This window comes from Bombus huntii, chromosome 15 (genome assembly GCF_024542735.1).
Source record: "Bombus huntii isolate Logan2020A chromosome 15, iyBomHunt1.1, whole genome shotgun sequence".
NCBI lineage: Eukaryota > Metazoa > Arthropoda > Insecta > Hymenoptera > Apidae > Bombus > Bombus huntii.
The window spans coordinates 9,468,513-9,486,114 of NC_066252.1; the positions used below are offsets into that span (position 1 = coordinate 9,468,513).

Genomic DNA, 17,602 nt, shown 5'->3' on the forward strand with positions numbered 1-17,602 from the left:
ACGTAATAGCGGGTGAACCTTTTCGATGGGACGAGGTTTTCGCTTTGTCGAGAGGTGAAAGCTATGGAATTATTTATAATTCAAGATAAATACGAGCGCTGAAAATTCCAAGTGATTCTTCTCTTAAAGTAAGTAGAGTAGGTAGCTCCATTTTCGCAATCCGAGGTGATTGATGGGATCCTAGAAAGATGTAGGTTGATTTTTGATCCAGTTAATGACACGATAATTTGATTACAAAATTGGATCGAGAACAAGTTAATAACGATCCACTTTCTTTCCGATGAATGGGACACATGCGACTGTGTAAAATTTATAACTCGAATCCCTGTCGGTGATTAGCGGGACGCCAATTTACATGGGTGTTCGGAGCGCTGTCGTTGAGTTCTTGCTCCATATGGTACTTCATCGACGCGTTTATGGAACTGGAATAATATCGAAATAACGACGACTACTTTCATCGTGCGGTGGATGATTGATTACACGAACTTTGCAACTCAAGATGATCAAATTACGTAGCGAACGAAATGCTGCTTTCAATGGGAGCTCAAACTATAACGCCGTTTTTATTACACGCCACTGCTCACAGATGCGTCCGCGATGTTGCAGCAATGAAAGATTGGAAATTATTATCGTTGTTGTGGAAAGTACGCGAATAATATATTCGCCAGTCATTTTACAAGAAAACAGTATTTGTGGGAGAAAGAGATCGTCGATTAATAGCGAAAGTTTTGGATATCATAGAGGAGCGATCGTAAACGCTCCACCGACGTCTACCGACGTAATTATAAAGTTACATTAACAAAAACCTGACGACAATTGCAATTTCTTTGGACCAGAAAAACCATACAAATTGCCCCGCCTAGTTAGCAGTCGCTTATGACAAATGAGATTTTTGCATTCGATGACTCGATAATTTACCGTGTCAGTTTAAATCATACCGTTATAAATCAACCCCCGAGTTTCTTGTTACTTGTTATTTGATGCTCGTCGCGCGATATTTTATCGCGGGCTTGACGCGAACGCAACTCGTGGAAAGATGCGTTTTTAATCGGCAACGGATCAACGACGAGACGATATTTTCAAAATTGCATGTATTATATTTTTTTTGCGCTAAATTACGATACCTATATGATAATTATGACGTATCGTAGTATAATAAATGCTAGTAATTCGTTTCGTCAAACAGTTTCCCAAACTTTTCAGTGGCAACGTTATTAATCTTGCGACTTACTTTATATTCTCCATTGAAAATCTTACACGTATATTATTCGGATAAAAATTATAGTACGTTAATTCGCTGACGACGCGTCGTATAATATCTCGCATAATAATGCCGCGAAAGGACGTCGAAAAATTGCACAAAATGAAGTTCCACGAACATTGATCTATTATTATTGGACTCGTTTCGGACGTCTCGTGTTTTCTTAAAACACGTGAAAAACTACAGTGTACAGTCCAATCCAGCGCAGAATCGAGATCCACCAACAGAGAAATCAACTTCTTTCCCCAGCTCATCAAATTTTATCATCCGTTAATTGATCCAAATTAGGTTGAAATAATTACTTCGATCGAGCCAATTTAAATTCCAGGGCAGCGTCTTCCCTTCGATCATGTCTGGGGATACGCAAAAACGCAGTTTCTCTTAGGTGACTTGCACCTGTACCATTCTTCAGCCTTGCGCGCGCGTTCACGGCAACATTGCACTCACATCGCATACGAATGACAAGAATTAATATTCCAGCTGTGTAAGATATGATGTGCAGAGACCCCGGGCATTATCCATGGTTCCGGTCATGAATACGCATGAGCAAGCACTTTTTTCTCTTCCTTTTTCCCTGAAACCCACGAGACAATCTGCCACCGTCTTTGATCCTTTCGATTATTTGCTTCCAAGTTACCGTAATCGCCGCGTAATGGACGTTTAATTGCTCGTGACGAAAGAAATAACGATAAGCTCGAGCGCTGTGGAAATTTCACGATGTTTTAAAATATCGATGGCGAAAGTGACGATTATCGAGATTGCTATATCATCCCGTTGATAACCACTGCTGTCATTTAAAGAGTGTAGAAACTAGGTGGCTCTTTGTATAATTTCAGTTTGATATTTTCATTGGGAATATCGAGAGGCGTAGTTGACTCGTACCTTTCTTTAAATTTTATCGTGTCGTAATGACAAGGATATGAAGACTTATGGTTAAAAGTGCGTGCTTTATTCCGCGCGTTTCGTGATTCAGTATGCCTGCCGTGTTCGGTCAAACGTTTTGTATTCCGCCACGGGAAATAGCTTCTGCCCCCGCATACGCGATCCTTTGTTTTAAAATGTTTGATTAAATTTATTTTTTCCTTCGTGAATTTTATCATGTTCCAACTTGCAAATCTTCGTTTCTAGTATAACACGGTGCACCTTTTATTCGTCGAGGAAACTTCCATCCCTCGAATCTACACCGTGCACGAACGTAAAGTCACGAACGTGATATTCTTGTACGCAAATATTTCTTGGACTTTACCGTCCGACACATTGCAAGAAGATCGAAGTGGCCATTTTCAACGTCCCTCGGCTGAATTCCAAAGTTACGATTCCTTAAGGTACGAGAGATGGCCCAAAGGTCAAAGTGGCAGTGTGCTCTCGATCTCCGTTCGGAGAAGCAGGGGCTGCCGGTTGTCCTCGACAAGCAAAACTTTCGAAACGCTTTCTTTCGTTCGCGAAGCCGTCCGGGCCGCGCGCCATTTCACTTTCGAACGCGTTCCTTTTTTGGTATCGGCCGGCACCGGTGTAATCAAACGGCGTTTGTCATCTGTAACACGCGTAATCGCCGGTACGCGTCGCTTCATTGGGTAAAATTGCCGTGAAGCGCGAACCAGATTAATTACAAGAGGAGGTTCGTTACGCCGATAATTAAAACTCTCGCGATCGATGCGGAGTGGCGTTTTTCTTTTTGCGTCACGGTTCTCATATTATCTGCTCTCACAGCTTAAGGTTTGTAGATTTAGTCCATGTTACACATTTCTCGTGTTATACAGTCAAGAACGTCGGATTGCTTGTACAAAAACCGGGCAGTCTGTAAGAAAAATTCTTTTCAAATTTTTGTCTGTTTCCAGAAGAGTGAAAAACGTACTCTGTTACAAAAGTATGTACGTGGAATATAAAACTGCAATTACATTTACGGGTATTACGATACAGGTCCATAGCCTTGTCAACTTGCACGCGTCATGCTATTGTACTTTTGTAGGTCTGCCTCCTTATTCTACCCTTTGTCAGGCAACGCTTCGTGCAATATTATTAACCTTTTTTCCACCTCGAACAATCTTCTTAGAAAGAAGGTCTACGTAGGCTATTTAGCTAACTCGGGCGGAGCGTTAACGTAGTTTCAGTACAGCGTTTTATACACACGTTTGTCTTACTATCTCACAGTGACTGTATCACGGCAACATCTATTTCCCTCCTACCTTGCTAATTATATTTAATTTGTTAATAAGTAAAAAATAGCCCGCGAAAAGAATCCGACGACAAAGCACGAACGGAACACGCGACGAAGGAGGACGTTGGATGGAAAAGAGGCTTTCCGTAGCGAGCGCATAATGGATCGAGGCAAGTGAAAGTCCCAGATTTAGCAATTTGCCCATTAGCGGTGCACGCCGACCTGGAAACGCTCGATGCTTTCCGCGTGACGGTATTCCGCCGCGTCCCTGACGTAATTCGACTCGGTGCACGCCGCACGCGTCCGCCAGCGGTTCTACGCGCGAAACGCTCCAACGAATTTAATTAAGAGCATACAGGAAAGTCGGCAGCGTGCATCGTGCAGCGTCTTACTTTCTTACGAGTCGCAGTTGTAATTAACGAGCTTGCTCGCGCTCAGACAGCGAGAGAAGAGAAGGAAAAAAAAATACTGTACGGTTATTTTTAGAGGCGGACCATCTGAATTTATGATCGCGATGCGTTTGGCATTGTGCAACAGAGTTCCGTGAGAACGAAACCACCGCCGCGATTGCGGCCTTTTAGCGCGTTTACCCGTCCTTTCCATCGCAATTCACCGCCAGTTTGCTCGATATCTCGACTAGTTTTTCTAATGTCCTTCGTTTCCATCAGGATTTCTTACGTTGACATTGAAATTAAAATATCGCGTAATTTTATTACTTCGAATCTTCGTCCTTTTCTCTTTCCTCTTTTTCTGTAATCGTATCGATCAATTAGCAATTAAATCATTTTTAATTACAAACTATTTAATCATGGACGAGATCGTCCCGTAACCATGGAAATTCTCTTCTCTGTGAAATCGATATTGGAATTGCCGTCAGAGTATTTCGGCAATCGGTGAAACCACTGTGCTATCTGAGATTTTAAGAATCGGAGGAAGCGAAAGAAATCGAGTTCGAACTCGGTTATGCTTAAATTGGAACTGATGGCGGTGAATTTCTTCCGCTTAAGAATTCAGGTTATTAGAATGTAATTAGCATAGATAGCGATCGGCATTATGAAGTACCAAGCGTGTGTAAAGTAAGTAGCCATTTTACTGATTTAAAAGCGCTAGTTTTCTCGATGGAAATCTTTCTTCGACTCGAAGGAAGAATATATATACGACTAACGAAGGCAAGATCATGAAAATGTTTGATTATACCTGTTCTAATATGCCCTGTTCTAATAACATTGCATATATGCAGATCTTTACGCACGCATCTTTCTATAAGAAGTTGAAAAAAGATTATCGTAAGAAATTATCAAACGTTTACATTAATCGTACACATCCACAAGCAAGTTGCTTCGCATTTTCGCTTCAGTTCGTCAAAACTGCGTTTATCTTGCGTTTTTCCTCCATTTCTGTTTCTTTTAACGTTCCTTACAGGACTACGATCGAACGTAAATATTAACAAACGTGCCATACATCCCTCAATTTCTTACACAATTTCATATAATAGGTGACACACGACTACCAGAGGCAAACTAACAAATCGGTTAAAAAATCGTTTATATGCGGGAAACTATTAAAATTCAAAATTCGTTGGAGCCCGAGATGGAGTGATTTATAGAAATAGAATTCTCGGTGAGTTTATAGATCAACGTTTAAGCAGTAAACGATCTGTCATTCGCGTAATGTCGCTAAAAAGGAATACCACGTCCATCGGTTCGGTAGAATTTTTATCACTGGAACGATCGTGTTCTTTCTCGAACTATCCGAGACTCGCCTCGCAGCACTAGAAAATTCCAAATAAACTCGTCAACAGGCTTTGATTAAGTGTTATCCTTATAAAAGTGCAAACTTCGCTGCGCAAGCGTTTCTCATAGAAGACGAGTTAACTCGTTCTGGTTGGTTGAGAAGTTAAAAGCCGTCGTGCAACATTTTTGCCGTCGTATAAATATACACATAGTGCAGCTTGTTTACTTTTCTTTGGCAAACCACAGTAGCTAATTCTTTTTTTACCAAGTATCCCCCGTCATAATGCGAATACCTTCGATAATTTTTCTCATTTACACTGATTAATATTTCATCTTTATGTTTTCCTCCTCGAAGTTCAAGTCCTTCCATATCATATTTCATGCGTTTTTATCAATATCGAATGACAGATTGGAAATCGCGACGGTAAGAAGCAGAAACCGTTCGAATTAATATTATCGGTGAAATTTTATAAATCGCGAGTTCCCACATTATAGAAGATCGCAAATCGCACCATTTCTGTATCGTACTGTCACCAATTTTCTTCATAAACGACACTAATCTTTTGCGGCCATAAATTCTACCGTGACTCGGTGACCATGAGCTCGTAATCTTTTCTCACCTAGTTACACCACACGATCCTTCTAGCCCCGATTTTCATACGCCAGCCATGAGAATAATAATAATAAAAAAAAAAATGCTCTCACGACCGCAACAGCAACACTAACTTGCTCTCGGCCAATGTTTTATGTACCTGGATTCATGTCTATTATGTATTCTATCGTGAAGCGATATCAATTCGTCCATAGATTGGTTGCACGGCGAAACAACACGAGTTGTGAAACAACACAGCGGTCGATCGATTCCGTAGCTTACCGAGGCGGATACCAAATACCATCTTTCCCATCTAGTTCCCATCGGAATCGACAGGCTCGTTTGGATATTGGTACACCGCGCTAGTAAAACGATCTCTGTGCATCACGTGGAAAAAAGGAGCGAACAAGGAAACCAAAAAGAAAGAAAAAAGAAAAAAGAAATATAAGGAGAGAAGAGGAACGAAAAAAAGTACTGGCACCTGCGTTGGGTAGCGCGGCGTACGCACCTTTCTCACTCGGGTCTCGGCCGATTCGAAAACGATATCTGCAGGTCCTTGAGATCCGGTAAACGCGTGGTATCTCTCAGGAGCCACGAGATCGAACATAGGTCCGGATCGTAGCACGCACGCGGTTCACCTGCACCATGGAACTCGCGACGAGAACGAGCATGGCCACGAACGAAAACGATCGAGCTTTCGATCGAAAACTTTCACCTGGACAGGTATCACCGACGATCCTGCTTCGCCTCTGTCCTTCGAAACGACGAGACCGGCCAACGATCGATACCGATCGATCAACGATCGACGATCGACGACAAACTGAACGGACGATCGGTCGACTTCTCGAAGGATCGGGCGGCAGGAAGAGGGACGCGGCGGCGCGATCGATCCATCGATCGATCGAGGCTTGGAGGCGCGACGTGGAGCGGCCCGACGCTCCGGACGAGATCGTGCGACTAAAGCTCGCGCGCGTTCCGCGAGGACGCGCCGCGGACCGACCGACCGACCGAGCCACCGTACCCCCACCTTCCAACTTTGCTTTAAATAAACTGTATCGCGCAGACTCGGGGGCACACCGGCCGTCTCCCGAGGATCTCCGCCGCCGCCGCCGCCGCCGCCGCCTTTTCTCTACACACTCCCTTTCTATTCGACTGGCTTTCGGTTCTGCCTTCTTTTTTCCGCTGCTCCAACTAGCCCGTTTCCGGTTCCGTGCCAGATTTCCCGCTGCGCGACCCTTCTCTCCGTGCTCTTCCAACCGATTTTCCTCTCGCTCCGACACGGTCCTAAGCATGCGTGCTTTTCTATCGCGCCACGCGATTAATGCGAAATTCTAATAGGCGGGCAATCGCTTCGCGGTGTACCGCGTTGCGTAACACGTTGATTCCGACCGCTTTTAAGGCATCTTCGTGTATTCCCATGAAGCTAAGGAGAAACGTGGTTTACGGTATACATAGACCAGAAGGATATTATTTAAAGATATTAAGTTAGGAAGTAATATGATCTTCGATTCTCGTATTACGAAAGGCACAGTTTGAACAATTCCGACTCATATTTCGCGTTTGATTGGGCTTGGGGTTAGGGTCAAGTTAATTAAAATACCATTAAAAGCCGATTCCTTGGAAGCTTGGAACACGCTTCGAAGCTATCAGTGCCCACCAATACTTTAATATCTATACGAGATGCCTCGATCATCTACAGGGATAAGTATTCAACGTTAGCTTGATTATCGCCGAATCGATGTCGACTACCACGGTTTAATTGCAGCGTTCGCGGTCTAATAAACAACCGTGTATTATATAACCTGTCCGTGTAATTAACACAGATTACTGCATCGTATTAATTTAGGATTTCGCGATGTAACCGAGTAAACTGTAACGCGTTTGTATAGCTCGCATAAATTCCTCCGGTTTAAAGCATCATTTAAATATGTTTCACTGGATGGCGCGGTAGAAATTATCGATTCTATTAATTCTCGTCGCGTACGTTTTCTAGTTTCGAAAAAATTAGACAAGCGAACAAGTGGCAATCTTCATTGAGCGACGAAGGCCATCGGATTATTTTGTCCTTCGGCGATGATGCGTTCTGAAACACTTCGAATCGTGTTGGATATGTATCGAGCGTGTTGTAAAACGATCGACTTATTAATGATAATTCGATCTGACTAGTCGCCGTATTTTCCATCCCGTTGGAAAATCTATTTATGGGCTTCTTCCAAGATCGTCAAATCCAATTAGAGTTTAATTGACTGCGGTTTCGTTAAAAAGGGATTTTTTTGCACCTGTAATTACAGCGTTATAATTCCATGCGTTACTTTTGTAATTAAATCCGAGGAAAAGTCGCGTAAGAAATATTTTCTTTGGCGGTTTTGGTATGTCATTCTTCGTGTGAACCAGCTCGTTACTTTCCAGGTTCTCCATCTTTCCTGCGTGTATACTTTAACGTAGAATCTGTTTTTTTTTTTAATTATTTTTATGAATTTAAAGGAGACTAACAATTTTGTTTCCCAAACTTTAGCTTCAGACGTAAAATAAGCTTCTGGCTTGCTTGTTCGCTGTTACTACCGCGTCACTTACGTTTGATAATTTGAATGATCGAATTACGTGGATCCATCCTTTACGTTATTTTATCCACGATTGTGCAATAGTTCCTCAGAGATCGTCGTTACGTTTCGTTTTGAAAAATTTGAAAAGAACGAGGAAGTAATAATTCCATGAAACTGATTATACAATCATGCAAAGAGAGACAGGTACATACTAAACCGAGTAAGAAACGTTTTGCCAGTAAAAACAGGTATTCCGTGAGAAAGACCTCGCACGCGTTCTTACGTTTCTGTTCGTTTATAACGAGATTTGCAAAAAAGTTACGCAAAGGACGTGCTGGTTTTTTTGCCATTTTACTGTAATTTTTCTGTAGAATACGCTTGTTCTTGACTTCCACGTTAGTCATAGTAACAGTAGTCGTTACTTGAAACCACTCGAAGGCAACCAGCAGATTCATCGAATATACATCCTGCCAAGTTTTGTGATCTTTTAAGTATTTTCAATGCTCTTTTTCGATATTTTCTTTGACACCGATATTTTATCCGTTTCATAGAAGAACTATATTCTTTCCTCGATATCCCCTTTTCCTTCCGCGTTTCTTTCGTTATGTTTGCTCTAACGCGATTCAAATTATTCAACTTTTTACTCTACTATGCTTGTACCATAGTTACTTTTCTATAATTTCATTTTGATTTAATCGCGTTGCTACATATATGATTTCACGTGTACTTCTAAACTATTCATAAATCCTGTTCACCAGATGCTGTTCGAACATATGGTGTGCTACTTTTCTGAATTCCCGAGGAACCGCTATACAACGCGATTCTCTGCGACATTGACCTCCGTACCCCGTTCATAAGATCGCAATATCCGTTTACGTTCTCAAGATCGTCTTTAACCCTCGCTATGTCTATACGAACAATTAACATGAATTTACCGATGATTACTCCTTAACCTCCAACGCATCGCAGGATGTCGTCAATCTTCGGACGAATCGCTACGTTCTACGCTACTCTATACTTAACGGAGAAAGTATTGGTTTTGTGCGTGAAATTTTTAGCTCACGATTTTTTGGCTAATTCCCCGCTTACAGTTATCTACATCGTTTCCGCTTTATTTACTGTAATAGTTAATTTCGTTCACGTAACGTTCAAATTTAACAGAGACTGGATTTATCAGCTAGATCTTCAACCACTTTATGTAAATATGAATTTCTTGCCAAAATATCTTCCACGTTTGATGTTTGAATAACGTTAGACACGCGTTACGCAACGTTAAACACGTTACGAAACGTAAATTCAATCGCGAAACTTTGTTAACTACGATCCTTCATAGGAAAATGATACTGTTCGCTGTTATAATACGCAGGATGCTTCGATAGATCGTTGCCAAACTGATGCAGCAAATTGACTGGATGAAAAAATCTAGTGGATAAAAAAGGTACAAACGAACGCGAGTCTAAAAATGATTTATCGAAGACGTACAAGGAGCAAAGGAGAATCATCCGTTAAGTACTGTTGTAAATGCTTCTCCATTTCATAGCTACATTATAGTTACTGATTGATGAGTAAATAACTACATATCATCGCTGTCAATTATTGGCTTACTTGACCCTACGAAGCCTTGATAATTTATTCTTATAAGGTAAAAAGTTCTATTTTTATCTTAGAAAATAAAATTGATTCTCTGTGTGTATTTGATAGCCGATAGAATAAACACATAACGATTCTTACACGTTGAATCGCGTGGTTCTTTAATTTTGAAAGATCATCTCCGAATAGTAATCATAATAAAAGATAAATTAGGGGATTGAAATGTTTCGTGATAATCGATGTTCGGTAAAATAATTAATCATATGCCGGTTTGAAATATTTTAAATATTCATTAGGTATCAAAATTTGTCTTCGAGCTCGTCCGATCAAGATTTAGATGAACAATAATGCCTGAGCATAGCCCGGTCGTGATAGCAAAAACAGGTACCGTTAGCGGATTATTAATATTCATGATGTCAGCGATACGCTCGGGCATTGCGATACAAGGTTTCCTTGTACCCTATTCATCGAACGTGCCTGTTTCTCGGAAAAACGAGCAACTGCGTATCGGTATGCAAGCAATAATGCAACACGATTGATCGTTGTGCAACGTTGCACCGCTACCGATACTGTTTCTATGGTGTATCAACGTTGGTCGATGCGAAACTCGGCTCGTTCACCAGTTGGTCACCAATGGCCAGGATTCTGAAATTTATTTTTACCTGTCGTTACATTGAAAAACTAAATTATAGTAGACACCGTACGTAGCAATAACAGCGTAGATTCAGCGACGAAGAAAAATCGTAGTTATCGTGGCGTATTCAGAAAAATTATTCGAGCAACGATAAAAATCTCACTGTACAAGAAGCACCGTGAAATCTATAGATTCCATCGTTCAACTATCGTTAACTATATTATCCTCTAACTTAATTAGAACTAACAGCATAGTTTAACATCTTCCACTTCCTCTACGTCTCTTCCTTTCATCCAACCTGCCAATAACTCAGCCAACTAGAATGTCTTTTTTCATCTACATTTCTTGCCTCGCCTTCCGAAACGAAAGAAAAGATTCGAAAGAAATCACACGGTATACTCCCTTTCGTCGCTTCCTCCTTCGAATTCCCCGTTGATTATTTACCCCCTTGTACAAACACACTCGCGTATACGCACATATCGTCCATTACGGTGTCGAAAACGCTTTCACGTCCCGACACCTGCTAATTACTCCGGAACGCGGAGAATATTGATGGCAGTGTTTAGACGAGAAATTGTTACTTGGCCGTCATTGTCCCCGTAATTACCGGTCGCGGAATGATTATTGACTTGCCACAACGCTGATTACAACGACGAGCAGCGGCTCCGTTCATTGTAGGCTGGGGACGCGCCGCGCCGGCCTATTAATACGTTTCTCTTCTCTTCGAAGCGTGTTGACCGAGGTCATGGATGGAACAGAGAGAACATCAGCGCCCCTATAACGTGCATCTTCGTTTTGAATTATGCCTCATTGTGCCTCGTCTGGAATCGCGACTGGCATTGTGCTAAGGATACGTGGACGTGATTGTTTGCCTTTGACTCGAGTCACACCCTGCTAAGCATTTTTTTGCATTTTCTCTCTGTTTCTTCGCCTCTTTCCTTTTTTCGTGTTTCTCGGCTGTCTTTCAACGGATAAACGCATTTGCCAGATACTTTATCGCTGGCGTTATCCCCCGTGATAGATTCGATGAACGCCCCATGATTATACGCATTGTCCGGTTACGTTGTTTCGTCACGTTGTTGTTTCAGAGTGGTCGATCGACAAAGAGAGCGGATAGTAGTCGATGCCAAGTATACTTGCCTTGATTTTTGTTTCGATCGTCGTCGGCGTACGATCGTCTAGCTCTGGTTCTTTTGATGCCGTAGCAGGTTTGTTTAGAGGTTACAAAGCGAATCGTTCGAATAAAGACGAGATTGGCAGATCGAAACGAAACTCGCGTCTTGCACGAATCGATGATAATCGATGATAATTTATTTTAAATCTTCTCTCTTCTTTCTTCGCATTATCGTCGAAAACGCTTGGAATACTCGGAGAGGCTTTTAACTTGGACTAAGCCTCACGGCCTCGTCGCCAGTGATCTCCAGCTCACTCGCGTCGATCGCCTGCAGAATCACATCGCATTAATTACCATACGCATGCCGTGTTGCGTGGTCGTTTTACCTGGTCGTTCGAGTGAAAGTTTCCGCGAATCTCTAATCTTGCGCGGCGCGGATCGCCGAGAAACGGCGTTAATCATCGACGATTCACGTCCGGTTGAACGTGCTAATGCGGACGTTATCAAAGCGTGTTAACTTGCGTGACATCCTGAGCGACGGAGCTGCCTGTCGGTTTTTCCGCGCCGCTCAAAGGGACGAGTGTCATCAAACATGCCGTACGTATTCCCCGGGTTTGTACACCGCTCACGAGTCTAGTAAGTACGCGAGTACATGCGTGTACTCTCGCACTCGCTCTCGCATACACGCGTGAACTGGCCTTAACTCAGTGGTTCTCCGTCGTTGCTTCGGCAGAATTCTACCTCTCGAAGAAATCTGTCATCGAAGAAAAATGTGTACGTATCATCGACATCGTTTTCCACGAAACGAAGTTGATCCGAGGAAAAATGAAAAGGACATTCCGCGCGGAAACAGCCTTAGATATATGGGAAAAAAATGATCATTTCTCGATTTGTTATCGAAACGATCGACGTTAAATTATTGCGAAGATTTAATTAAGACAGGAGGATAAGTTTTATCGAATAGCAGGAATATTCGCTTAATAGACGAAGTTTAGATATCGCAACGGATAGGGAAAAGATTGAGAACCGTCGCGTCAGTTGCCTGCTTAATCATTTTCTCCAAAGAAACGTTCAATGTCAGTTTAATCGCGCTCCCTTGACAAACTTCCATTAGATAAAAAGTAAGAATGAAATAAAAGAAGTAATTATTATTCACCGGTTGGAATCGTACAGCGCATCTATACGTTGGAAGCTCGATACGTAATCATCCTCTCGTAAAATTTCATATATCTTCGAACCATATCTTGCTTCGTACGCGAATAAACAACGTTATCAATAAACCATTGATTTATAAATTTAGCGAAACACATCTTCTCGAAATAATTTCACAACTTAATCGCTTCTATCGACTAACCAGCCGTCAAACAGCCAGGAATAATGATTTTATTCAACCGTGGGTCAATATATTTCTCGAGGAGAGCGTAGCGTAGCCATTGCTGGCACACGGAAGCATATCGTCTATCGCTGCAAGACGGATGACCTTCCGAAGGTCAGCGCCTTTGCTCTTCAACGTCGCTGGAGTTGCACGCAAAACTATTCCGTCGATAATCCTGTACGTGTAACAAATTGAATGCATTTAATTAAGTTTCGGATGGAATGGCAGCTTCGGTAGAATAATATAAGGTACGAACGCAGTAATGCAAATAATTAACAACTGTTGAGGATACAGGCCTTTATTAATGCGCCTCGAGTTCGTGCGAGCGTACAGCGAAACACCAACCAAGCGTTTTCCTTCTTTTTCCTTAACGAACACAACGAGCCCGAGGGAAGTTGTAAAAAAGAAGTTACATCTTTAAGATCGAAAGCCAGCTGTAAAATCGAATTTTTCTCCTACGGATATGCATCCCTGTAAAAATAGGGTTATGGATCTTCGTGCCATTTCGCCTACTACCCGCATCGCTAACTCCGGTTGCAGTTATCAAAAATCGCCGAAACGATCGATCGAAATGTACTTGTCAATCGACGATTTTAAAAGTTTCGCTCAGTCCGAAGGATGACCAGTCATAATTCTTCGCGAACGGGATATCGATCCTGCCAGCTAACGACGCGTCATTCAGCGACAAGATCCCACGATCCTGATGCTTACGTAAATAATTGCCGTTCCAGTTCGCGTTTGTTTGTACGTCGCATTTGCACGCTTAAGCTTGATTGCATCGTGGTTGACGCGACGTTGCGGCACGCAGTCCTCCTCCATGTTAAGAGGCAATCCCGTGCAGAAGTGGTACTGCCGACCTTGTTTTGCAACAATGTTATGGATGTACCACACGTTGCACGAGGAATGCGCAATGTTAAACAGACGATGGTAATAATTTCTATGGCGCTTTACAATTTACAAACGCGAACTGAGACGCGCGGAACTTTTATTTCCTTGGATCGCAATTTGTTTCACCAGGCACGGAATTTAGCGAGCGTGTACGTTAGAGCGTAGTCCTTTTCGGATTATACGAAATAGTTTGAACACTTTGAAAAATACAGCCTCGATGATGCTTATTTTCTAAACTTCGGAACAGTTTCCAACCGACGTGCGAAATAAGATTGTCGCTTTTACGAAATAAATATTTTAGATATAATTATCGCGTTCAACGCGCGATACAGCTTTGACGCTTTAATAGCAGCAACGGCAACATCACCAGTCGACACTCGCATTCCACGTCGACCGAACCGCCATGCTATCTGTCGGTGAAACACGCGTTGACTCTCAATCAGCGGTGCCCGGTGGAAAAAAGATCGATTGGGACGCGCCACGGAGGTCATTAATCGGCCTATAAATAATCATGAATCTCTGTAAAGGGAAGCGGCTTAATGAAAATGTCAATGATGCCGCAAAAACGGAACTTGCGTTCTGCCACGGAACAACGTCATTCAGCGGTCGCACGCGGTCGCGATCGATCGGGACACGGGCGCGGTTTCTTGCCCGATTGCACGCTCTTTTTCACGGCGTTGATTTGCGCGCTGGGCATTATTCGTCATCGCGGACACCTCGCTTGACCGCACCATGGCCAAAAAAGCGAGCCATACCGCGTTTCGCCACCGGGGACGCATCGAATCGCGGTTTCGACGCTTATTTCCGCTTTGTCTCCGAGTCCAAACTTTTTCCGCCGCGATATTACCTCGCTCTTGTCCCGTTTTATCTTTACTTTTTCCCACCCGTCCTTATTTCTCCCCCTTTTTTTTCCACTTTCCTTTGCTCTTTCTTTTTCGGCATCGTTTTACTGCCTGTTTGACCTGTATAAATGAATTGAAAGCGTGGGTCTCGTTGCCTTACCTTCTTTGGTTCGTTGTGGTTTACGATGTTTTTCACATTACCATCGAATATATATTGGCAGTTTGATCCGTCCGATTTTTTAGGGTCGAACGTTAGGTATTTCACGGAAAGACGAAACGATTGTTCCCGGTTACTTTGGACTTCGTTTACTTTATAAAATCCTACGCAACGTTGCCCGTGATGCGATCAAGTTGCTCTTAGTATTTTAATAGCAATAATATTGCGAAATGTGGAGTTTCGCGATTTATCGATTAAGAATTCTCCACAGTGTCGTGTATATTTTATTCGATGCAGTGTATAATTACAGGTATTTGTATAAACACTTGCCAATTTACTCGTAACAACGACGAGACAAGCGGGAAGCGAGTTATACTCGTAGCGGTACTTCTAGTTGCCGCCACCATGGGGTTTCTAGCGTGACAACGGAACCTCTGTTTCTTACAAGTCCCATATCCAATCATAGATCCATCAGAGTAAATCATTTCCTTATAACCTTTCCTAAACATACGCATTGCCTCTTAAAACATATCGCGATGCGTCTATAAAATAAAATTACCTTTCAAATATAGAACGACGTAATTTTCTCGTTTAACTTTTAATAGCAGCAACATATCCGAATTAAGCAAATTATCGTTCTATCGTTGATACGTTAAATCGGTTTCCATTTCCTCCGAGTCTCGATTCGATCAAGAAATAGTTATCGAACGTACCAAAGAACGAATTTTACATTTTCAGCCCATCATTTCCTGTAGGTACCTTACTCACGATGACCGACGATTCCTTCGCGAACAACGTCATTCCAGATCCAACTTTCTCATCGAATGCCAGAATATCGATTAACATAGTTGGAGAGCTCTGGCGAAAAAGGCGAGCTTTAGTGAGAAACAATCTCGCGTTCGAGATCTGGCTCGCGAAACGTAGAGACCGTGGCAAGAAGTAGAAGCCTCCCGGTGGTCTCCGTTTTTACGGTCTCGTACTGGTTCACCAGCTCCAACTTCGTTAGTCCAAGGCTGTAGGCGATGCGATGTATTTATTCCTAGCTCGTAAATTGCGCAACCCTTGCTGCAGCGTCGCGCCCCAGGTCCGATTATTAGTAATATTTAACAATGCAAATAACGCTAGGTGGAAACCGCTGCCACCACCTGGTCGCCATTTAAGGGCGTACCGTCGTCGCAACGGGCCGCGGTAACCCGCAGAAATTAACGCTTTGCAACGAATAAACGTCGAAAGACAAATTTACATTGGCCTTGGTGCGCGCGCGTTCGCGCTATTACGCGCTTGCACTCGCCGGTACTTTTACAAATATCGTCCACGGAGGAAAAAAAAGAACATATACGCGGCCAACGAATACCAAATACGTGAGTCATCTCACAGTGTGGCTACTTTGTTTTCCGTCGTAACGCGCCCCGTAGCCTCGCAAAAAGCCTCTATCACGCTGACAAGTTACTCCAAAGTCACCTCTTTCGAGTCTCGTTTCTTTCCTTTTTTCGACACGAGGATCGAAACGAGGCGAGCCTCTCGCCTACGTCAAACAACGACGATTTTTACTATTGTCGCTGGCTTTTAACGCGACAGGTCGAGTTTCACGTAGGGGATGGTTTCGCGTTGCACGTTGCAAGTGGTCGAGTTGACGAACTCACGACCTTTGCTTCGAAAGATCTTTGCAACGCGAAATTGAATTTTCGATAGATTGCGAAATGGTTTTCTCAGCTAATGATTCTCCAGCAAATATCTCGTCTCGCAGCTGTCGGTAAGTTTGGAAATACGATTAATCGAGTTGTGCTAAAAAAAAGGGAAGAGGTATACAACAGTTCTCATTAATCTGTTTATTTAAAATCTCTCGGAAAAATGTTTTACGCGATTTATCTATTTCATTGATTTTTATAACGAAGAAAAATACGCAGGAATAATTCGCGATTCAACGTAGAACGTTTTAACATTCGTCATTCTTCATGGAGAAATCCTGGTGAGCGATGTTCGATAAATACGCACGCTGAAATTTCTTTTTGACATATTAGCGAGCATAAAACGATGCAATTAATTCTTTTCACTTACGGCCTGCCTAGCTGGACCAAGATAAATGTTCCAGAAAAGACATTGCACAACGGGTCTCGCGCGCGTATGTACCGAATATTTCATCGCGGATACAACACACTAAACTCAAACTGTATTTTTCTATTTCGTTGTGACGTTCTCTTGTTGGAGAAAATATTTGGAACGGCTACACCGCCATAAGATATAAATAATATTAGCCTAAAGTCAGGAATACTGTTCGCGTCCTTATCGTCGAGGAACAAATTTTCTTCGATTAGAAAATTGTTATTTCTCTAAGTAAATTGTTATTCTCTCTAAGTAAAATTATGGTTGCGAAACACGTAGCTGACACAGGAATACGAACGGCTTCGTACTGCCGTAGTTCCATCGTATCGAAAAACACTGTGTATAGTAAAAAGGCAATACAAAGTCGCCTTGCTCCTCTTAACCATTCATAAATATTAAACTCTCAATTTCTCTTATAGTCATGTTCGCGCCATCTTGGGCTCGGAGAGCCACGGTAAATTGTGCAACACGGCGATGATGCATCGGGCGTGCATCTGACCATGCATGTGCATGCACGCGGCCAATCTTTGATCATTTGCCATTTTAAATTTTAAACTGTTTCACACGGTGATCGAAGCTCTGCGATTTTTCCTGAACGTTACAAAGGCACTT

At 42.5% G+C, this 17,602-nt stretch overlaps 1 protein-coding gene and 1 long non-coding RNA gene across 5 annotated transcripts in view; one reads left to right on the forward strand and one right to left on the reverse strand.

The window, feature by feature from the left end:
• LOC126873943 (uncharacterized) overlaps window positions 1–17,602 on the forward strand; it is a 103,984-nt gene that overhangs the window by 45,604 nt on the left and 40,778 nt on the right. The window lies entirely within an intron of this gene.
• LOC126873935 (uncharacterized) overlaps window positions 1–17,602 on the reverse strand; it is a 79,933-nt gene that overhangs the window by 39,534 nt on the left and 22,797 nt on the right. For 2 of the 4 annotated variants that reach the window (XR_007692590.1, XM_050635330.1), the window contains exon 1: window positions 6,253–6,744. The exons of 1 other annotated variant lie outside the window; for it this stretch is intronic. The gene's annotated coding sequence lies outside the window, so the exon portion shown is untranslated. Of the gene's footprint in view, window positions 1–6,225; window positions 6,746–17,602 lie in introns of those variants that run through there. One more of the 4 variants, XM_050635331.1, reaches the window with a different exon arrangement.